The sequence below is a fragment of the Cyanistes caeruleus genome, chromosome 8, assembly GCF_971803275.1.
Source record: "Cyanistes caeruleus chromosome 8, bCyaCae1.hap1.1, whole genome shotgun sequence".
Taxonomy (NCBI): Eukaryota; Metazoa; Chordata; class Aves; order Passeriformes; family Paridae; genus Cyanistes; species Cyanistes caeruleus.
Genome location: NC_141708.1, coordinates 28,411,717 through 28,435,226, shown reverse-complemented (window position 1 = coordinate 28,435,226; position 23,510 = coordinate 28,411,717). Strand labels below are relative to the sequence as shown.

The 23,510-nt window shown below is 41.4% G+C and overlaps 1 long non-coding RNA gene across 1 annotated transcript in view; it reads left to right on the top strand.

Annotated features, from left to right (window-relative positions):
- Positions 1-8,170, top strand: part of LOC111931445 (uncharacterized) — a 71,058-nt gene extending 62,888 nt beyond the window's left edge. Inside the window, exons 10-11 of the long non-coding RNA XR_015290080.1 lie at positions 7,044-7,345; positions 7,665-8,170. This is a non-coding gene — a long non-coding RNA (uncharacterized LOC111931445). The remainder of the gene's footprint in view (positions 1-7,043; positions 7,346-7,664) is intronic.
- Positions 8,171-23,510: the final 15,340 nt, after the last annotated feature.

Here is a 23,510-nt window from a genome sequence, read left to right as displayed (position 1 = left end):
ACACAGGGCAGAACTGGACTGGAATTAAGTTTATGGACTTGGGCTTCAGCCTGAGAAAACTCTTTAAGACTCTAGGCTGGATGGTTCCTAAGGGGATGGAAGAACTAGGGTTTAAAATTCAGAGGTTGAGGGGAAGAGGATTGCAGCCTGGGAGTTTACCTTGGAGGTGGCTGGGAATGCAGTGGTTCCATGGCTGGGATGTGCAGATTGACAGCTTCTGTTTGACAGTTAAGGCTTGCCTTAATTTGTCTGGCATTGCCTGGGATTGCCCCAGATTCTGAAAGCTGAAAATTCTTTGAGAAAATATATATTTCTTGGGAATAGCATATTTGTCAAGTCTAGCATATATCACAGAAATTCACTGGCTTTGAGGAGCTTCTGACAAAACACATACAGGAATTGCTGGAAATGGACCTGGTTTGCTGCCATTAAAACTGGAGCATGGCTCTGGAGCAGGGAATTCTGGAGCCTTTGAGCACCAGCTGGTGTGCAGGTGGCTCCTGCTATAACCTGGCAAGCGGGCTGTTTGTCACAGGGCTGTGGTTTGGCATCCAGGGACTGAGAGGTGACATTTGGGTGCTGTTCCTGTTGATTTGGGTGCTGGAAGCAGAGTGTAAACCAAAGGGAACCTGTAATACCAAGCTGCAGGAGGGGTGATGGGAAAACAGATCCCTACCCAAAAATCAAGTGGGTGTGACCCACCCACAAGTCCCCAAGGCTGGACGGTGACTTAGGGACACAAATGGATGTTTGGTGCTGGCTGGAGGAATTGCAAGGCACCTTGGCACAGAAATAGAAGATGAGGTCTGGGAGTACTTTCTCCTTTAAAAGGAGATGAATTAGTGGGCATGATGTCTTTCCTGATTTGAGGCAGCACTAAATCAGTTAACTGGAATTATTGTTAAATATCAAAAATAGTATATGACAAGTAATGGATTGAAGAATTAACAGTATATGCTGAAAAATTCATAGAGGAAAGAACAAAATAACATCTTTCTGGGAAATAAAGATTATTTTTTAAGGGACAATAATTTGCATGAACGGATCTCTTTTTTTGTAACAGCAACTTTAAAAAGAGGTCATAGACCTCAGTCTTTAGAATTTAGCAGCTCTCAGGCTGAAAGCTCCCATAATCAAGAGAATAAGAGAAAGCAGATCAGCTTTCTCAAGCTTTAATACACAAAACTGCTGCCAGGCAAGTAAATTGATGTCAGAAAGGAAGGAACAACAGAATTTAAAAGTGCAATAAAAAATGTGATCATAAAACACAACATAAAAACATATGTTTAAAGCATTTTTATTCTTTATTTTCCATTTAGCGCTGCGATTATGCCGTAGCTAACATCAGCCATTACACGAATCAGTGGCAGACAGGCTGAAATACTGTTCCAATTACCCTGCTCGCAGCAGCTCACCCTAGCCCAGTTATAAATAACCACCAGATCCTCCATGGTTTCCTGGATTAAGATTAAAGATAGTCAGATAATTTAAACCCTCAACATGGATTCCTCCTCTGCAGAATGTATTTTGGAGCCAGTTGCTTGTGTCCCCCAAAAGGGAGTACACTGCTGCGAGGCTTCCATGGAATGAAGCATTAGGCTAAAAGTGTTTTATGACAAGGTAATGATAGACTAAGCAAAGCAATTCATCTCTCTCTCTCTCTCTGTTGCATTGTGTTAGATAGGTAGGAAATGTGTTTTCCCTTCTTTTAACCTGTCCAGGCTCCTGGGGAAACGAGGCAGTCTGTGCCTGTGTCATGCTGTCTCCACAGAAGGGAGCTGTATCCCACCAGCCAGGCTGGAGGGAAGCTTGTTCCTCAAAATTCTAGTGTGTTCAATCTGTTTCAGTTAAGATGATAACTAATACAAACACAAACACAACTCCTCCAATCCCTCTCTGTTTCTGGAGAACTGGTGTGGTACCTGTAGGACATCCAAATGACAAGAGAAGCTAAATTATGCATGGAACAGCATCCCCTGAAAGTTTTTGTATTGTTTGAATGCCTCTGGGCTTAAAATAAGCTGGATTGTGAGCTGTGGAAGGGGAAGGAAAGACAAGACGTTCTGGGAGCTGAGTCAGATGTGAAGCCAGGCTGCCAAGCTGTGGGCTGGGAGTGCTTTGCCTCAGCGACAGACAGAGTGGAATTGTCTTGGAGCTGCTTGCAGAGGCCTGGGTAATTCAGTGCAGGATACTGCAGTGTCTGCTCTGAGCTGACCAAGTCCTCCTCAGGTTCTTGTCCTTGGCTCTAAATTATCCTGGGATTTATATTGATGAAGAATTTGCTATGAACAGGTCCTTGAAACAGCTCCTTCTTACTGTACAGGTGAAAGAAGTGCAAAGCTATTTTCTTCCTACTCTTCAGATTTTACTGAATACATCAGTGTTAAGAGCTCATATCCAGGATGTGAGAGATGTGATTTTGTTTCCCTTAGCTTGACAGGACCAGTGCCTGCATGTTGTACGGGCTGGTGGAGTGCCCCAGCCATCAGTCTGCTGAGATTTTTGATTTTCAGTGAATAGCAAAATATTGATTGAAGCCAAGTTTGTAAGAGTGAGAAGTAATGTGGTAGTTAACTCCTTAATTTATCTGCAAGTTCTTGGATTTCAGGCTTATTTATCTCACAGTAAATATCCTCAGATTTAGCTTCTTCCTCTCCCAGATGGAACTCGCAGTCAGCATGCAATGCAGTAATTAATTTTCTTTTCTTTTTTTTCTTTTCTTTTTGTTTTCTGTGACTCAGGAAGTATTTTTCATCTTTAATGGGGAGATTAGATAAAACATTTTGGTTTGAATTTTAGGGAATTTAACTGGGATCTTGTTTATAGTCCCTGCAAAAGGAGAATGTTGAATCTAAATCTGCCATGTTTTAGATAAATTTGCCAGTCACTGTGCTAAGAGAAGAAGATTGGAAGACAGCCATGCTGGGGTGTAAAAAGCAGTGTGTTAGTGAATTTGTGAGCTTTAGTGTACACATGACCTTCTCAGGCTGTTGTGGATCCTCAGAGAGGCAGCATCTATCACACTTGGAGAACTTAGATAACTGGGAAAATCCAGTTCCTAGATTAGATGGGCTAACTCTGACCCTTGGTAGGTGTCCATTTTGTTCATTCCCATCCTGCTCTGTATTACTTGGCTATAATTTGTTGCTGACAGTTCTAAATGCTTTATAAATTCTAAAGGAGTTTGAAATGTCTATACCATTTATTAATACTCTGATTAATTAATCCTCTGTATTAAGGAAGGTAATTTGCTCAAACACACATATGCTGTGTCTGTGAATACCTTTGTTCCCAGGGAGAAGGTTTAGATTGGATATCAGGAAGGAATTCTTTACTGTGAGTGAGGGTGGTGAGGCCCTGGCACAGATTGCCCAGAGAAGCTGTGGATGCCCCATCCCTGGGAGTGTTCAAGGCCAGGCTGGATGGGGCTCTGAGTAACCTGGGATGATGGAAGGTGTCCCTGCCCATGGCAGGGGGTTGGAACTGGATAGTATTTACAGTCCTTTCCAAGACAACCCATTCTTTCTCATTTTGCAGTGAAGTTGTGGTTATTCATATGCTGTGAGGATGTGACCAGATGAGAGTGTGTGTGTTGCACAGCAGGGAAGTACAGAGAGTAAAGGAAGAAGAGAAGAACATCATCCTGGGAATAGTTTTGACTCTGATTCTTTTCAGTGAGTAAAGGAACCCCCTCAGATACAGCGCTGCCTCATAGGGGTGTAAATTTGTCAATTAGACATAATCTGCTAGAGAATGCCTGTGACATTTCACTCCTTTCTTGTCAGCATGCTTGTCAGAATATGATGGATGAGATATTTGTAGGAAGGAAGTCCATTCTCTTGTGCTGTTTGTATCGTGTTTTTGCACAACAAATCCCTTCCCCTGTTTTGGGCTGCAAATGCTGTGAAACTGTTATTTACTTTAGTTCCAAATGCAGCTTTAAAATGATGGGGAATTTGCTTAAAAAATAATGACAAGAAGGTGTTTTGTTTTCTTTTGCATAAATGCAGCCCTGAACCTTTTGTTGTGGTAGGATGCAGCAGAGTCCAATCTAAAAATAATGCAGATCACCTGAAAGTCCCAGCAATCGCTGAAAAGTCTGAGCCAACAAGGAAACTCAGTACTCTTGTACTCTTGGCAAGCAGAGAAATAACTCTGGTTCTGTGGAGAGATAAGACCACAGCTGCTTCCTTCAAGGAGTGAAACTTTTCCCCAGCTGAAATGAATCCTTGCAGCTCCCAGGTAAAGCAGAAAGAGAGAGGCACCTGAGCTGCTCTGCTCTCTGCTGGGACGGGGTCACAGCAGCACAGGATGAGGCTGGGAGAGAAGGAGCAGTCAGGTCTTGCTGAGAGCTCTCTAAACAGCTTGAAATATTGGCTGCTTCTAGGAAAGGCTTGGTACCCACCTCTGGGTAAATATAATTGGGGAATAATTCCTATGGTGGGAAAGCTCAGGTGCCAGAGGGCTCTTTGAAGGGAGTGGTTGAATGACCTTGAACAAAGACAGGCAAGCTAAATTCCCTCTCTTACAGCTCCCACCTTGCATTAATCTCCCCTGACAGTGCAGTTAAGTGAGGGAATACTCTCTAGTCCCTGAAAACAGTAGCAAAGACAGTACGGTGGAAAGTGCAGAGACTTAAGCCAAAGGGAGGCTGAGAGAATTTTGAAAAGCACTTTTTTTATTCTCCAAATTTTGTAGGGTTGAGAAGGTGTTGAAAGTTACGAAATCTCTCAGTTTCTTTTCTGCCAGGGTTTTAAAATCACATAAAGCAGACCCAATTGATGAAGTTTTTAATTACAAAAATGAAGACATGCCATGTACGAAGAATCTGGCTTCCTTTTAGCACAGCAGCAAGCTAAAGAGGCTGGATACAAAGTGCTTTTTGCTTGTCTGTACTATGGACTTCTTAGCAGCTCCATCCTAAGCACTGTCACCCACTCCCAAAGGCCATGAATGCTGTTGCTGATGGCTCTGAAACAGATGTAGAAACCATTTAAAAACAAGTCATCTTTTTGACAGATGTCTCTTCTCATCATTTCTTTGAATCAGCTCAGACTGTTGCATTTTTTAATATCAGGGAACAAAGTAAGATGGTGTCTGTATCCATGTGAGGGAATGGTTTGAAAGTCAAAAAGCAGACAGAGAAGCCACAGTCTGTGCCTGTCTCTGCTTGGGTGAGCAGAGCCTGCTGTCACCAGCATTTCTGACCTGAATGCAAATTCAAGATTCAGTTCCTGTGAATAGTCTCTACTTGAGCTTATTATTCACTGTTCATTTGCCTGATTCCTGCCAACAGTCACATTCTCTGGTGTGTTTAGCTGGAGAGAACATGCAATGGGTGTAAATACTGCTGATGTGAATTCACTAAGGGAAGGGATTCAAGTGACTGTTAGTTTTGTGGCATTCCCTCAGTACTGTTTGTTGCCTTGCAGTCAGTTCTCAGCCATTGTTCCCTAGAGATATACACCAAGGATAAAAACATTGTAATTTGATGCAAAGGAAGAATAAGAAAAAGTTCCTATCACAAGTCAAAGCACTCATTGCTCAGCTGGTGACCGATAAGTTGTTAAGTCTTGGCTTTCCCAGATCCTTGTTTTATCTGAGCTGGAAGACCCTTGTTTATTTTTCATACCTGCCATGAAAGCTTTTGCTTCTTTCCCCTCCTTTATAGACATTGTCTCTTCATAACTGTGATGCTCTGATGTCCTTCAGTTTGTGTTTTTCCTCCCTCAAAGTAAACCAGTAAAGGAAGTGGGGTTCTTCCAATGCCTGCCCCACTGCCTAGTGCCAATATCAGACAAGCTGTTTGTTTCCAGCTGTACCTGGCAGGATGCATGCAGCAACCATGAGTTGTAAAACGGGGACCTAAGTGCCTTTTTAAGTAGGTAGTACCATTACCTTATTACTTTTATTTCTTATACACTTGGTTTTGGATTTGGGAGCCTGTTCTCTTCCCCTGTTTTCCATACAAGAAACCAATTGTTCTCATCCATCTGCCCCAACACTGTGAGTAGAGAAGTCTGTATTTTTGTTTTATGGTTGAGTTGTTTGGCAGGTTCCCTAGTGCTATAATGAATTAGAGTCATTGCAAGGTTGTTTCTCTTTGGTATTTCTGGACCTTCAGGAATAAAGCCACCTGGTCTAGATGCTTTTTTAGCCTGTTTCTCAGTTGACACTTTTCTCTCCAATGCAGGAAACTGACAGTACTGCCATTACCTGAACTATCTGCCTTTCACTTCTAACAGTGGCAGCATGCTGGGTCAGTTCTCCTGGGATACCATATTTCCACAGCACTGATTTCCTGCTGGTCGCTGGGAGTTCTTTAACCAGAACAGGACTGGAAACTTTTTTTTTTTTCTGTTTTTTTAGTCTGATCACATCCATTGAAGTCGTCCCTGATCAGAAGGTTGTCTAGCAACAGAGGAGTTTGATGATGATTATCATCTCAGGCACTTGGGGGTGGGATTGCACCAGGCAATAGCACTGCAGTGGGAATTCTGATGAGAATGTGGTGCCACTGGAAAATGCCAGACCAGTCAGTAAAATGTGGAATGGGCAATGTTTTACTTTATGAATACACTTCCCCATTCAGAACAAGTGTTTTTCATTCTGGAGTTACTCCTCTGCACAGTTACTAATGTGTTGTCATTATCTGCAACTTTTTCAAATGAATTGAAGGAAATTCAGGCTGACACCAAGCTGTAAGAAGTCAGCTGTAAGTAGGTCTGGGGCCTGTGCTGGTTGTATTGCTGCTTTCCCTGTGTGTGTGTCATCATTCACAGCACACAGAAAAGACACAGATCCCTAAACTGTTCTTTTCTTACATGCTGAGATGGGATCAAGTGCTTCTTCCCTTCCAGAAGCACAGACATGCCATGGATAAGCCCAGAAAATTAGATCAAAGTCTGTCTGCATTCTTGATAGTTATTCTGAAACAAACCCATTCATGCTTTTGCCATTTAATCTACAACTAGGAAAAGAATTTGAGGAATAAGTGCCTGTAATCATGTTTTTAATTGTGGATAATGCATTCTGCGTTACAGCACAGTTAGGAAGCCTGGCTCTTCTCTGGGAGCTCCTTTGTCAAACAGGCTCAGGATGAACAAGAAACAACATACTGAATTCTCCTCCAAGGGCTGCAGCAGCTGTGGCCATCTGCAGAGGAGTCACTGGACTACAGCAATGGGCTACTCCTGGAGCAGCTTCAGTGAGCTGCAGGAGCTTCATTTCCACAGAATCCGTTCCCAGGAGGTTTCTCTGGGTCCCAGGTGGCTGTGGTGTTGCTCCAAAGCAATGAGCATTGTGAAGAGGCTGAGCAGGAGCTGCTGCTGCCTGGAGAGAGCAGGTGTGGGGCAGAGGACCTGCGGTGCTCCCCACATCAGAGCACGCCCAGCACCCGGCAGCGTGTGCGGTCCTGGCTGGGGCTCATGTGAGCAGACAGGGGAAAGAAACCCAAGGGCTCCTTGTCTGCCATCACAGATACCTGGTTCTTGAAACCTCTTACAGCTCTGGGGTTCAATTCCACTGCTGATGTAACCAGTTTGAGTTGGGTGCCCATCTGTGTTTAGATCTCTTCATGCCTGACCCTCCTGCCCCACTGAATTCTTTGTGAGCACTGCTTCATCGGAGCACACTCTCACCAGCTGACTTTGGGTACCTTTCAGATTTTTCACAGCATCAAGATCCATTCCTTTGTGGGAAGAGACCTGTGGATGTATTCTGTTCCATCAGGAAGCTCACACTTCAGGATTTTCTCATTTTCCAGCTGTATCAAGATCACCATGGCATACACAGGCTGCTGCAAGCCTTTCCAGTAGTTCCTGTAAGATGGAAGTGCAAGGGCAAAGCAGGAATCCAGAAGAGACTCCCCAGTTTGCTGGGGCCAGAGATGCACACACACCTGAGAGTCAGGAGTGCTGTCTCTGCCGCAGCAGGCAGCGCACAGCAACGCATTCCTGCCAAAACCAGCACAGGGGAGTCTGACAACAACGGCAAGAGCGGCAATGAAAAGGCGCCTTCTGCCTCGTGCTCAGCAAACTGAACACAGCCCGAGCAACTGTGCTTTTGGGAGAGAAAAGTGAATCAATAACTCGATGAGGACTGTCAAGTAATGCTGTTGTCTGCAGTGTCTTTAATGGCTTTGGTCAATAAACTGAAATTATTTTACAAATATGTGTTGTGTTCTCTTCTAAATCTATCTCAACTTCCTATAATGAATTTTTAAAAATGAGAAATATCCTAAGTGCCCGCATTGTATAAAATCTGTACTTAAAATCAATCAATGTACAATAAAAGGCCTGGGCTTGCTTATCCAAAACACACACATATAAAGTGCCATGACTTCCCTAGTACATTTTCTCCTGTTTTTAAAAGGAAATTTCATAATATATCACAATTTATAAATTTTCAGACAGTTCAAAAATATATATTCTTTCTGTCTGTTTTCTTTAGACGTTGGAATTTGTATGTGTATCACAATATATTTTGCTTCACAAAATTTTAAAGAAGAAAGTAATCTCCAAACACCTCTAATGTATGAATTTCTTTTCTAAATGATTTTTCTTTTTTCCTGTGCTGCAAACTCTAATCTATATCTCCCTTCATTTTAGACTCATAACAATATATTCCTTTTACTGTCCCTAGTATTTAGTTGCTTACAGGGAATTTGCTTTCCCCTCTAAATATTAAAAAGAAGCAATGGGGAGGTAGAAGAAAAGGACACAGTTTATTAAAAATAGAAACCAAGCTCAGCATAGGAGGTGGGGTTTTGCTGTCTATTCTTCAAAGCGTATCAAGATGATAGCTTTCAAATATTTAAAGATGTGCTACTAACTCAAATGTGCAAGTGTCTGTAAAAAAAACAACCAAACAAAAACCAGCAAGGATGATCTTATCCTTAGATAGCAGTGTTCACCCTCAGTCCTACCAGAGGATCAGGAAGAGCAAAGAAAAGCAAAATATTATTCACACCAATAATTGACAGCTACTATTTGATAATTAGAACATTTTCAAAGACGCAGAAAGGTATTAGGGGTTGTTTCAAACTTCCTGGGCTTCTCTGTAGATTGGAGTATTTCTCCAATTACTTAAGTAAATAGTGAACACAAGCCCCTGGCCCTGCTGAAAGAAAATATCCTGATAATAGTCATTGAAATTTTTCTGCTTTACTTCTGCACAAATTTTTTATTTCCTAAAGCATATTTCAGTGAAATATGCTTTAGGAAATTTCAGAACAAGATCTTCTCAAATATTTTGGACATTTTATCTTTGAAAAACTGCTAAAATCTCGTCTCATTTGCCTAATGGGCTAATCAGGTTAAAATGGGAGGGGGAAGAAAATAGAGAACCATTGCAATAGGCAGCAGCAGCATTGAAATTCTATTGGAAAAGGAGGAGTGTTGGCCCCCTGGGGCACCCAGCCTCTCCCAGCCAGCTCCTTTAAGTAGGAATTAGCATCTCTGTGTCCAGCCAGCCCTCCTTGGGACTCGGAATTTGGGGTTAATCTCACTGAGGAGAAGGTGCTGACAACAATGCAGGGACTCAGGAGCTCACTAGAGAAGGAGGGTGTTGTCACTTCTGAACAAAATGTCTCTCCCCAGCAGCCTCTGCTTCAGCAAACATCTCCCAGCACACGCTTGTCTCCATCACCTGGTGTGTCCAAGCTGCAGCACACTGACCCTTCTGCTTCAATAACCTCTTAATGCCACTCTGAATTAACAGTGTGCATTCCAAGTAACCTCTGTGTTTCACACACTGCTCAGACTGTCACAGGAGCAGGAAATGTAAAGATCTGCTGAGGTCAATAGTAAATTTGACATTAGCTACTGTGTATTTTGTATCTGTTGTACATTTTTACATAATATGGAAAAGTAACTTCATACCACTTGATACATCAGGCTTTATTCTGTTTGCAAAAGCAGTTTCAAAAATGCTGTGTGGAATATTTTTAACATGGACCTTTTGCTTCTTTCATGTTAAAAAAAAAAATCTACCTACTTTACAACTCGAAGGGTATGAAATTTGAGAAACGATGATAGAGTTCAGAGTGCATGTCTGCCTCTCATGTACTCACTCACAGGCTTTCTCTATTCTCTATTCAGCTTCTCCCCTAACATCTGCCAATGGTGCTGTCAGTTTTGTATTTTTTTGATGCTACTATAGATACCCTTTCCCAAAAGCTGAGGGTTCTGTGGCAGGAGGGGTGGGAGCACCTCGAGACACCATTTCTCTTGGCAGTGGAATGGTAATATATTTCTGGGACAGCATTTCTGGAATTAGGAAACATGGGGTGTACAGAAAGGCATTTGCAGGTCTTCTCTTGGAGTGTATTAGTGTGTGCAAGCTGAAAACACAGCATCAAATTGCATCTTGAGATAGGTAAAGGTGGGAGATTGACTATCCAGAGGCACAAGGACAAAAAGGACCCCAGATTAAACCATCCCCATTTCCAGAATGCATTATGAGTGTATGAATCAGTAGGATACAGGCACTGCTGTCTTAAAACAGCAGCTTAAAATGTTTTTTCCTTATACCCTGTTAATCATGTGTTTAAGCTTTGAATTAGCCACCTGAGAGACAGAATTAAAGGAGCTCTTTCAAATGGAAAGGAATTTTCATCATGTTTAGCACTTGTTTAATAACCTCTTCATGGGTTTCCTCTGAGATAATTTGAAGTATGGTTCCCTAGGTCTTAGAGGTGGACTAGGACTGTGCTCCAGCAAAAAAAAAGGGCTGGATATTGCTATTCTCTTTGTGGTCATTGGGAATTTTGTTAAAGGTGAGGCTTTTCTGGAACAAATCAAGACTATGGAATTTTTGCTGCAGCTTTTAAAACATTTGGTAAGATTTTGTAGTTGCTTCAGGGTGTTCAATGGGTTCAATGACTGCAGTACTGGACTTGCAAGCTTTGGAAGGTAGCAAATCAATTCACAGCAGAGGGTGGGAGAGCACAGGGCCCAGTGACTGCACTTCCTGGAGCCCAGGCTGTACTTCAGTATTTAGGAATTTTCATGATTCATTCATTCTTCTGCACCTAGTCTCTCTAAAATACAGTGGGATAATATCCTTCCCTTTCCAAAAGCTGCATAGAGAGGCAGTGATGCTTTCACAAGTGCCAGCACTGACAGTGAATGGAGAAGGCTTGAAAATGGTAAGAAGAGGCACATCAGAATAGGCTGAACCCTTTTCAGAAACCTTTTGAAAACAACAATCCTATATGACCATTTTCAAAACCAGAGGAAACTTTCTCAAGGTTTTTTGGCAAGATTCACAGATGCCCTCAGTACTCACTGGGTATAACTAAAAGACTGAAGGGGGCCTTATGGCTCCCTGATTTGAGCCTGACTTTGTTCTGGCCTTGGCAGGACGAGGAGAGCTTGAGTGCAGCCCATTAGTGCAGGCCACCAGAGGCCAGCTGGGCATGGCTGTGGCTGTGCCTGAATGTGCTCAATGGCTCAATGTACAACTTCTTTCATAAAGCAAGACATTTTTCAACATGGAAAGGAATAATGCTGTCTCTTTACTAGTAGGTATTTTATGTGTGTGTGTGTACACCCACAGGAGTGTTTACCTTCCATGTATTTGAGATGTCTTTTCTGTGTGATGCACAGGCCAGCGACACGGGTCACTCTCTGGACCCTCTTTATTCCCCTCAGTAGCTCCCCTGGCATCTTGGTGTGTGTTCCCCCACAGATGATCCTGGGGCACAGAAAAGGAGCCAGTGCAAATGTCACAGCTTTTTCATCATAACAGAAAGGTGGAGAGGAAAACCAAAAATCAATGTTGTCAAGTGAGCAGAATCGATAGGGAGAGCAGGGTTAGCATCGGGCTGCTTGGAGAACATGACAGCAGTGTGGAGCTGCTCCTGTCCCACAGAACAGCCTCAGTAAGGTGGCTCACAAACTTGCTGAGTCTGGCAGCCGGTAAGGAGGAGGCAGTGTGTTGAATTCACATTTGTGTCGGTTTCATCATGCTTTACAAGCACTGGGAAGCTTTTTATAGGGAAGATAACGTTTTGGTTCTGCGCACTGTTTGCAGCTGAGGAACGATCAGAACAGGGAAGCATGACTAGCCTAGTGTCTGTGCCTTGCAAAGGTGCAGGCAGGCACTGCAAACCCTCATCTTCTCAGTAACTGTGTCTGTATGCTATCTCTCGTGTTGTGCAAAGGGCAGAGTTTTAAGAGCTGTCCTTTTGAACAGAATAGGAAAGCAATAGCCCCCATGGCTTGTGAGCAGAGGTCTGCAGCCAGGGGAGAGAGGTGGCCACTGAGAGTAGCACTCCAGTGCAAGCATCGTGATGCTGCTTTCACAAATTTCTGCTGGGAATTCTTTGGTGGAACTGCAAAGGTTTTGTCATAGAAAAATAGGCTATATGCTGACTTACTGTCTACCTGCATGAATAAAAAAATGACAGCCTTAACAACAAGAAAAAGGAGGCGATGTAATATTCTAGAAAACATGGCTGGTGTTATTCAGAGGAGAGAAAGTGAGTGAAAATAAGCAAAAGCTTTCTGGCTCAACAGTTTTCTTCTTTTAAGTAAAAATTTATAGACTGCTGACAATTGTTATGCAAAACCAGAATCAATAGCTTTAGGGCTGAAATTTCTAAAGACTGCCAGCTTGATTCATTTTTAAGTAATGTATCTGAACTGCTTGTGATGATTCAAGGTCAAAATTTGTAGACTGTACACAGTGTATGGTGAGAACCTTTGAATTGTTCCTTAAGTTAAGTGTCTTGTCCAAGCACACTGATAGGACACAATTCTTTTTAATTTCCATCTGCTCATTTAGGTGACATGTGTAGCATCAAAGCAGCTGCTGAGGCAAACTTTGTAGCATAATGATATTAAAGTCCACAAATCTGTGTTCAAGAAGACTGGGGGCTTAAATACTCTTTTTTACCCAAGGATTTCTCGTGACTGGTGAATGGTCAGTTGAAAGGAAAGAAATGTCCCAGAAAGATGACCCTGGGAAGGTCTTTCCTTTGGACTTGTACATTCATAGCTTAAAAGCCAAATATTGCCATTATGCTTTTCTGCCACTTTCTGGATGGCATCTCTTCTTTTCTAGCTGAATAGACCCTTGTAGATGTTGTTGCAATGGGCAGCCTGAAATGTGAGAGAGAAACATGCAGAATAACTGTGCATCATATTTATCTTGCCCTGCCCTCAAGTTTGAGCCTTACAATGTGGATGCCTGGTTCCAGTGTGTGAACATATGTGCTGACCATTTAGCTCCATAAGCAGTGTTACTGAAAAACATTAATTTTCTGTTGAATATCATAATATCACAGCCACTTCTTACTGCAGACACCTTTGATGTATCATCAAATTTAATGAAGTAAGACAAAAATCAGAAATTGCTCTTCTTATCAAACTGTGAATTAGTTTGAATGGTGTTAGGTCAAGCCAGATCCAAAAATGTCAATAGATCCTGTTCCCCCAAAACCTGGAGAGAGTGCTGCATCTGGAGATCAAAGCATTTGGTTTATTTTGGATGAACATGAGAAGCAAATTTCAAATTCACAACTTTGGAAATGGAAATTTTTCTCTAGGCTCTTGATGTCTGCCCACATTGCAAAGGCATGGGTTTGTCTGCCCACAGGAGCAGAAACTTTGGTTCATGGCACGGAAATTAGACTCATCTGAAGGATTTAACCTTATAGGTTAATGTACCTTAATATAACCTTAATAGAGTTATAAATAATCCTATTCTATTCTATTCTATTCTATTCTATTCTATTCTATTCTATTCTATTCTATTCTATTCTATTCTATTCTATTCTTAGACAATTATAGATATATAAGAACATATAAATTTTATTATATGTAATGTAAATATATAATATTAATATATTATAATAAAATAAATCTGCAGAGGCTGCTGACTGCAGAAGAGAGAGGCTGCTTGCCATCTTGTACCCCACAGTATATTGGACTTCCATGCTCTTGCCAGCTGTATTTTGATTGTGTTTTGCTCAATGGCAGCACTTAGGAGGAAAAATCCCACTACAGAGCTGTGTTTGAATTTCTACCACAGTGATACATCAAAAATCGTTATGAAATGAGGAAGAAGGGGAACTCCTATGTTAGCCTGCCTTACTGGAGGGCACTGTCCATCATTCCTGCATAGTCCTGAACCTGCTTATTCAAGTCCTGGGGAGTTCCTATGGCTTTTCTCTGAATCTGTCCATGCCCACTTGCATCTTCTGAGTCCACACGTGTCTTGCTACTTTCTAGCAGCTATTATTCTATGTGGGACTCCACTCAGGGTTTCCTGTCATCTCTGTGTGTTATTAGGTGTGGGATCAGATATCCCAGGGAAACTCTCAGCTATTCATTTGCCAGTAACTGAGCAGGCCCTCTGCCAAAGTCTTTGATGGTTCTAACTCAAGCCTGTGTTCCCAAGTTTCCCTGGAATTAAATGGCCTTTGAGAAGGGGAAATGCAAACTTTGCTTTAGGCACAATGCATGCTTGAAAGTTTTGAAAATAACTTTTCTCTGCCTTTGTGTCTTCACTGTTATATTCCTTTCTGTGGAAAGCTCTGCCTTTCTTAACCAACCCATAGCTGTAAATTGATACACTTCTCTTTTAGAAAATTTGCTCTGTAGGGATCAGAATATATTAGCTCCGAAAGTTGTCGGAAATGTTTTCCATTATTATGGGAGCTTGTCAAATTCACAGTCCATGTGGAATGCAGATGCAGCAGAAACATCCACTCTGGTGTTGATGGCAGCGCATTCCAATTATCCTGGTGCTAGTGCAGGGGAAGGTATTTTTGGTCCTTGGGAAGCGCAGTGGCATGATGCCACATGTTAGAAGATCAAGTCTCTTCCCTGATTTCATATATAAGTGTGGGGGTAAGTGATACATGAAATCTCAGCCTGAAGGAGTCCAGGAGTGAGTGGTGAAAGGAGACTGATGGAATTACAATAGCATATGGAGACAGAATTACAAGACTGAATTTCAATTTCAGCTACGCCTTTTCAGCCACTCAGGAGTCAATCAGCCATTTTTCATAAGCTAGGGCTCTGTATAGATTGATTTGTTATTGTTGTAAAGCCTTTTGTGCTGGGCTCAAAACCTTTTAACCCCTGCAGTGGGGTTTGGAACAGACCATCTCCCATCCCAAAAGCTGGGGATGTTCCTGCAGCAGAGCTTTGCTGGAGGTGGTAACTCCACACTGGTCATGTCATCCCTCCAAGGCAGGACCAGGACGCTGTCCCTGGCAATTACATCCCCACATAGGAGAAGGTGTGCTCCTGAGAATGAGTTCAGCTCCTAAAAAGCACTTTTGAAACACTGTGGAATAATGTTCGGTTTTTGGAATTCACCAGGGTTCATAAAGAATTCGCTGGATATTTTGCTTCCAGTCATTCCGACTCTTCTCCATTTTTTCCTTTCCCCACCCCCCCACAAAGGCAATGCAATTTACAAGCTATAAGGGAGACTTTTGGGACTGCATTGCACCTGCCTGTCAATCATAGATCAGATCTCACTGAAATACTTACATTTGGGTGCCAAAAGCCAGAGATTTCCAAAATCATTACTTCATTCTGACAACCGAGTGCCCCAGATTTGCCGTGAGCAGGGAGGAAATTCAATATTTTTACTATAGTATTTGAATTTTTTTATTAATTTAAAATGATAGTGGCAAATAAGTTTTGTGAAATGTCTGTTCTGACAGGCCTGCAAAGGAAAGATGTCAGGAATACGTGTAATGAGAGGATAACTTTCCTAAACTCAGATTTGTCAACAGCAAACCAGAAGGCAGAAACAATGTGAAAATGTCATTTCCCAGTGGAACTAGTTCCTAATTGACACTTGTAGTCTGCAATGCCTGTTTCTCATTTAACAGCTTTCACAGCAGAGGTACTTAAACTTTACCCCACGTTTTCTTGTTTAGTCTCAATTTCTTACTTTGACACACAGCAGAATCCTAAGGGGAAATGAAACAACAACCCTGCTGCTTGTAAGCTGATGAAACCTTTCTGGGAGAATCAATCCAGAAGAAAACTTGATATGATAGACTGCAGTTGGCTCTATGCAAGGTTTACAAAACAATGTCTTAAAACATGTTGATTTTTTTTTTCCATTGGAAGAATCTCCAAGTAGAGCATGCAGTTCATTTTCAGACTGTAATTTTAAAATCTGGTGAAGCAGATCCTTGCATCTTTTCAAAAGACATTACTGTTTCTCTCCCTCTCCATTAAAAAAACCTGCAGATGTTGGGTGAACTGATGACAGTAAATGACATTATATTTTTTTGTGATTATTTTAAGCCTTCAGAGGGAGGGAGGGAGGGAGGATTTTAAAGAAGGTGGTTAAATGGTTAAAGGAAGTGGTTTTGTGAAGGGGAAAGGCTCCTCAAAGCAGGTATATTCCTCTAGCTTTTATTGTGAAGAAAGGTGAGATTTTTGGTTTGTCCTCAGGAAATCCCTGCTGGCTCAGAGAGATGCCTCTCTGCTTGGCTGACTGTTGGCTCTCAGTGTGTTACCTGGCTTCTGTGGTTCAATTCTGGGATTATGGCAGTCAGGGGAAGAGCCTGGAGGCAACTGTTCGGGGACAATTACATTGAACACCTGTCCTGAAAGGAAGGAACCTCACCTCAGACCTGGAATGACACTGCTCAGGTCAGAGCAGATTCCTTTATTCAAGGAACTCATCAAATATTCATGATTTTTCCTAGGCTCCTCAGGGCTATATTTTCCTGGGCTATTGTACCTTTAGTTCTCCTTGTAGGGTATCAGTGCTTCAATGGGGATTCAAGGGGTTTTCCAGGTCTTAAGGACACATGAGCAGTTGTTGATTGCTAGAAAGATATTTATTGTATAAAAGCATCAGTCTCAAAGTAGAGTTCAGAGAGTTAAAGTCCTTGCTAAAAGTTTTTGGCATCAAGTTCCGATTTCTGAGCAGCAGCTCTCTGGTATAAAGTCCCGATATTTGGAACAGCAGCTTCTTGGAGTGGAGTTCTATTGTCCCAGCCTGCAGAAGCAGTTGGTGATGATGATGGTGCTGCTGTTCTTCTCCAGGTGGGTGTGTGGGGGTGTGTGTGTGTGTGTGAGTGAGTGAGTGAGATGCCCGATACAGGGGATTAAATTTGTAAATCATCCAATCACCTAAAAACATGATTCTAAAACAAAACTTTCTACACCAGTCTAAGCTTCCTTCTGGGATGTGAAAGCAATGTTCTTTTTACCTAAATCTTATGTATAGGGTATTATCTGTGTACATGAATAATCCTATCTCTTCTAAGAATGCAAGCTTTATTTTCATTATAGCTCTAGACATTACCATTAGCTCTAGACATAGAGCTAAGTTGAATCTGTGAAGGGTATTACCACTGAACTTTAAACTGGGTAATAAGGCTTTTCACTAGCTAACACAGACTCTTAAGGTGTTTAAGCTATTTCTACCTTCTTAAAAGTAAAACTTACACTTCTACTTCATACCTATGGCTTAATTTATTTTAATTATTTTCTTTGTCTGAGGAACTCAGAGAAGCTTTTATTTTGGATTCTAAAAGTAGAGAGCACACACAGCCCAGGTATCTGACCGGAGCTCCCTTGGACTACTTGGATGGCAAAAGGTTGTGCTCAATACTGTGACACCCAACGGTGTTTACAAGTCTGCACCTTTGATTTCTAGGCCTTAATTCAGAAAACAATTGCATGAATGATTTAACATGAATCAGCTCCTCAGGAACCTGTTCTGGATGATGAATGAGTTATTTTCCTTTCTCCTGCTCTTCACCTGGCCACTGTAGGTTTTGAAATTATTAATATTTTATGACCATTTTTCCTTTTTTTTCCTGCTTCTTTCTTTCATCATACGTACCGCTTTTTGCTTTGGTTGAAGATGCTATAGAGGCTTATCTGGGTTTTATACTGCTGTGCAGCACTCTGCTGCCTCATATGTTTGTTTGTTTGTCATTAAACTATTCATGTGTTTCATGTGGGCTATTTCTCTGTGCCTTTCAACTCCTGATTTTTAGATAAACAAGACAGCAAAGTCACTGCTAGCTTTTACATGCTTATGGATTCAAAGAGTGAGGATTCAATTGGCCACCTAAAATGCAAAGTTACTTGCAGGTCTTTTCATATAAATATGCAGGTCTTAAATCCACATGTCATAGAAGAACTTAAAGAGGTTTCTTTCCTAACAATATAGAATATAGGTAGTGCCATTAGTTTGTTTAGATGAATACCAGATCAAACTAGGAAAACATCTCCAAACTCATCTTCCACTCTGAAGTAATTTTGTATGTGACAGCTTTGTTTTTTCTGTTTACAAAAATATCTTTCATCTTTTTATTCCTTTCACTGAAGGACATTTCACTTGTTTGAAGGTCCTTGATCACCACATTCAAACTGGATGGCAGTGACAGCTCCTGTGCACAGGATCCTTGTCATGTCCTCGTCTGCTTTCTTTGAGACTCAACTAATTTAGGTTGAGAAAGAGTTTTGTGCTGCTTCCTGCACCACATTTGTGTCTAAACTTCCAGACCTTGTGCTGTGTGCATTCCTGGAAGCTGGAAGGCAGCAGTGGGTAGGATACATGTAGGATGAGGGTATTCTGGCATTAAACTAAATCCACTCAGCTACTAAGGGAGAAGTTTCACCTTTTTCTGTTGGCTTTTAGCCCACGTTTCAAATTCTCCCAGCTGTCAGTGCCTGCCCTCACACATCTGGCTGAAAAATAATCTGTTTCTTTGAAGTTTAGCAGTTTAATCCAGGTTTTAGATTACATTATCTGACCTAAGTTTCCATGCTGATTTGGATGCTCCCTTTCAAGGACTGACCTCAAATGATGAAGTGGCATGTGCCACAGGGCTGGCCTGTGCTTCAGTAAGGCCCCAGCCCTAGAAAGGCTGAGGTGTGTGTTCAACCCCCCCCGACTTGGGCAGGACTCCCAAGATTCAGGCAGAAGGGCAGAGTGTGTAGAATCAGTGGCTAAAATTTCAGGTGGGCTTTGTCAGAGAGTTTAGCTCAGCTGCCTCATATTACACAAATTTTAAAAAACCCACTGCTTCCTTCTGCTTCAGTAAGAGGAAGAGGCTCCTGGTGTTTCGGGGTGTCCCAGCAACAGGCAGGCCTTTCAGCAAATTTATTTTCTGTTAGTTTGAAAGAAGCATACCAGTAATTCTTCACTTATATCATCTCTTTTGGTTTGTTTTGTTTCCCTTATAAAGTTTGGTATATTTTCATCCCCACATCTTACACGTTGTTATTTCTCTTACCAGCTCCTTTGTTTCACCTTTCAGATAGGGACTCTTGATTCTGCATGAAATCTGGTCTGTAGGTGGCCACAATTGGAGCTGCTAAGAATTTATCTTAAAAACAAGAAGCTCCCTCCTGCTGTGAAGACAATTTGTTAAAATAATATACACAAGTGAACATGAATCCTGCCTAAAAAAGGCAGTCATAGTTTCTAAACAGAAGGGAAACTGGCCTCTCTTATCCTGAAACAAAGGGATTTTCCAAGGTTATCTTCTCTGTAGTGTGAAATGTCTTGACTTTCACTGAAACACAGTCAATTTCAGGTGGAATTCCTTTATACTTTATTTTGACAACCATTGAGGGAAAAGGCTCGAGGCTAAATCTGAGATCTGTATCTCATGCATTTTAGAACTAAAAGCTCAGTGAATACTCTTCAGGGAACTTATCCATGTGTGAGTAACATGTGAGCAATTAAAAAAATGAAATGATTGGCTTACTTTGGCCTGAGAGTAAAACAGGAGTAGCCTTAGCAAGCAAACATGATTTCTTCAATTGCCACACAGCTCTTACAAATATTTCTCTGACAGTGGTTCCCTATCCTTGCAAAAAATATACAAGATGGCTGTTGTGGAAGTAATTGGAAGTGTAAAGAAGTAATACTGAAATTTGAAATACTCCTTCTCTCAATCTTCAGTCCAGATGTAGCTCAAAACAAGGCTTTGATTTGTTGATGTAAATAGAGTGGCTCATTTCATTGTTGAAATAACTGAAATAACCAAGCAACTCCCTGCCCCAGCTACGATGTGAAGGGAGGTTTTACACTCTGTATTCCTTCAGTTTTCCATAGTTAAATAACTGCTGGAGAAATGGAGCCAAGAGCATTCACATTGTGTATATAAATCAGTGATTTGCATCTGATTTGCCAGGTTCTAATTTGCTAATTAGCAAATGCTATTTAAATGTGTCTAAACCACAATTTCAAATTAGTATGCGTGGTAAAAGAAACAAGCTAATTGAAAACAGGCAAATTAAAGTTCACATGAAACCATATCTATTACTAAAATATCTGTTCTCTCAATCACAGAATCCCTTACCATTTGCCTGAGTGCAGAGTCATTTCTTGAAGGGGGGTGACAGTGGTGCTGGAAGTCACAGCTCCTGCCTGCACTGGGGATTTCTGGTCCATGGTATTGGTACGAAATGCATCAGTGCAGATGTGTAATACACTCAGCATCTGGGCTACAGCAAACTGGCTTTTGCCTTTGAAGTATGCTTGGAAACACTTTGAGTCATTTGCATGTATTGAATTCTCAGAGAATATTAATATCATGCTTAACGTTTTACTTGCTCATATCATAAAATGAAGTGCTCAAGTTAATTAGCAAAATGTCATGAATTTTCTGCTTTCTATCACTGGGGAATAGCATCAAGTATCAAAGAATGTATCAACCTTTATTAGCACGCCCAAACGTGATTATGGAGCTACTGAGATGCACCTTAGAATTTTAATTTCTTTTTCATTCTAAGTTTTCAACAATAACTGTAGACATGCCATTCTGGCCAGTGCATTACATTTACAAATTATCTGTTACAAGAGTACTACAAGTATAACACCATAATTTAAAGAGTCATTTTGGTCAGATGTCAAAGACCCAGCCCAAAACTGTCTTACAAAAATAATGAACAAATTAGTACAGGTCAGTTTACTATGAAATCTCAATTAATATTCAATCAAATCTTGTTAGACAAGATGCAGCAGAAATGTGTATGTATTCAGGCTGAGGCCCTGTAATCACCAAGTTCAGGGGAAATTAGAGTCCCTCAGTATATTAATAATAAGTTATTTCCCTCATGAACTGATAATGCCAGCAAAAATAACCAAAGGAGGTGCTGGGTCCTTGAAAATAGAGTGGGGAGGACACTGGGTCTTAGCCAAAGCCAGGAAAAGATGTGCTTGCCTAATTAAGGAAAAAAGCAAAACAAACTGATTAAAGAAAGCACCTTCCCTGCTTGCTTTCTAAGTTCACAGCTTGTGTTTTTCACCCTTGTGAAGGAACAAAGAATGAAAACATCCAGCAGCACCAGGAAGAAACAGGTACCTTGGAGCTTTGACCAAGGAGATGATGGCAAGGACATCAGCAGGCTAAGAGCTGCTCACTGTTTTTCTCTGCAGTGATGAGAAGGGAATTTCTATTGCAGTCTGAACACTTCCCAGGTTAAGCATCCAAACATGTTTGGATGGTTAACATCCAAACATGGGCTGCTGTATTCCTGGGAAGGGAGCACCAAGCCATTGCTAAACAGTGGCATGAGTTTGAGTGATAGATTCAGCACTCATAATGTCCCTGTTCGTCTTGTGACACCTTCCACAGCACTTTTTGGGGATGTGGAGAGGCTTTCTTGGAGTCTGGAGAGTCTTGATCTTACTTCTATTTCCTCCTCTCAGGCATCTTGCACAGCTCTGCTGCAAAAAGAGAGCTTTCCTCTTTTGTCTTTTTCTCTTTCAAGGAACAGGTTAAGAACTTTTGGCTAGAAATTCTTCCTGTTTTAAACTTTAGCACCATTTGTATTTGCTACAAGTTTGTTGGAGTTTGTTGCTCCCTGTAGAAGCAGAAGACCTTGAAAGCAAGGATCTCAAGCAATCTCTGTTGAGCACTAGACCCATTTCCTCTTTCCAAGCCCTAAGCTCAATAATTGCAGAATTGAGAAGTTTTGAAAAGTTGATGCATGGGGAAACTATGTGTCTGCCTTTCTTTTTTCTTTTTATTTTTTTTTTAAGTCAAATGTTTTCATTTTAAGGAAAGTAGGTAAACTTTGTTATTTTCATAGCAAAACTAGTGCTTTTTCCTTACCCATGGAAACAGCATAGTTTGGAGAAATATGAAACAAGACTTAAAATATTTGGTTAATGCTGGAAGTTAATTGTGAATGTTGGGCCCTGTATTTGATTATAGCTGACTGGAATATGTGGCTCTCCACTAGCCTGGTTTACAAATTTTGTTTCTCTCACAGGCTTGGACCTTCTGTGCCAATTTGTGATTTTTTTTTTTTCTAGTGTGGGCTCCACATGACTTTTTCCAGTTCTTTCCACCTCCACAGTGAACTGAAAATCCAAGGACTGATACAGGCCAAGAAATGTGAGGTTTTCACATCAGATGCACACATTTTATTGATTTTTGCTTTGCCTCAAGCAAAAAGTAATTGTATTAAGAACTTTTACAAAGCCTGGGTGTTATTTCCATCCACTGTTGTGTGTCCTGGGGACAAGTCAGAGTAGCTCAATTCCCCTTCTGTGAAAATGAACTACCATGAAGAGAAGCACATAGAGTGAATTTCAATGAAAGAATGGCAGGGTCTTTGCCCCTGGGACTGTACCAGAACAATCAATGAAAAACATGTTCACAGGGCCTACAAATACTGCTGAGTTAAAATTAAAAGCCCCAAAGACCTGGTATTGTGGGACACCAAGAGAAGAACCGACTTGTCTTTATAGCTTTGGTTTGATTTCTGTTGCTTGCCCTCCAGCTTTGTACTTACTTTCTTTTTTCTTAGTTTTGCCTGTTCAGTTACTGCTGACTATGGCCCTGGTTAAAAGAGCAGGTGTTCTCATGCCTCTTGCAGGACCTCTCAAGATGCTGTGATCTGGGCTGTATGGCTTCTTGTGATCCCCAAGGGAAGCCTGCTTAGAACTGACACTGAATGAAAGGTAGTGTTGAGACACCAGTTTGGGAAATTACCCAGAAGAAAAGTCATGGGGTCTGCTGCAAATGGTGTCAGGGCTCAGAAAAAATACCTGCTGCCTGCAAAATCCCAGAAAATGGGTCTTGGAACTCTCCAACTGCCATTGGGATTTCCACTGATGCACAGAAGCACCTGAAGATATATATATATACACAGACACCACATACACACAAGTTACATGAATAATTTTCTGTTATGCCAGTGTCAGCAATGACAAACTCATGATTTTCTCTCCTGGGCTTTGTGGTCCTTAGCAGGACCACAGTTTAGGAAGTTAAACTTCCAGATGTTTTCCAGTCACAGCCTTTACCAGTCAACAAGATTCATCTCCCTGCAAATGAATTTAGATGTCCTTAGAAGGTGGGAAGGCCTTTGGCACAACCTTGAACTGCCTGGCAGTGTAAGGTTGATTTGCATGGAGGATGGTGAGTCAATAATCTGTCCAGTGTTCAGTCTCAAATCCTGTCAGACCTGTGACTGTTCTGAAGTGTAACTAAAGCCAGCAGTGACTTGCAGATCTCTTAGCAGAAAAGCAGTTTATGTTTGAAGGGA